The sequence below is a fragment of the Cynara cardunculus genome, unplaced genomic scaffold (genome assembly GCF_001531365.2).
Source record: "Cynara cardunculus var. scolymus isolate 2C unplaced genomic scaffold, CcrdV1 Un_Scaffold_122, whole genome shotgun sequence".
Taxonomy (NCBI): domain Eukaryota; kingdom Viridiplantae; phylum Streptophyta; class Magnoliopsida; order Asterales; family Asteraceae; genus Cynara; species Cynara cardunculus.
In genome coordinates this window covers 136,852-137,583 of record NW_020200564.1, presented here as the reverse complement: position 1 = coordinate 137,583, position 732 = coordinate 136,852, and positions in this window count along the sequence as shown.

The following is a 732-nucleotide window of genomic DNA, read 5'->3' as shown; positions in this document are numbered from 1 at the left end:
TTCTCATTATATCCTTAATTATGAAATGGATAAATTAGTTATTTTTTTCAGTTATCGATATTAAAATTATTAATTTAATTCATTAAAAAGTAATAATTACATTTTTTTCATAAATTTTATCTGTTTTTTATTATGTATATTTATTTCAGAACAAAGGGAGTAACAGTGTGCTAACGAAATGACATTACCGTTTTAGTTTTCTAAATTCATTCATATGTGTAACTTATTTGAGTTTTTTTTTTTTTAATTTAGATCATATTTGACAACCGTATAAATTAACAAATGTATTTGAGCTCATTAAAAACATATTTTTGATTTTACCAAAGCCAGGTTTTTGAAAAGTTAATTAAGATAGTTTATTATGTTTTACTTTTTACTTTATATCGTTATCAACTAAGTTTTACTGCACATAACTAATTTATCAGTTAGTTTATTAATCAACAACTAACTTTTCGACTAACAATTAGAAGTTGTTTAATTTCTTTTCCATGTATGAGTAAAGTTGTATGTATTCATAAAGTTGTCTGTATGATGTAAGAAATAAGCATTTCACCCTTTAGTATGTGTTTTTATTTAATAAAAATATTGAATAAATTACCTTCGGATGATAAAAAAAAATATCAATCTAAACATTGATTAAACACGATTCTAAACCATTTCATTATGGAACCCAGATCAGAAGCAACCATTTGATTTCCAACAATCAATTTATTTACTACCCGAAATTGCATT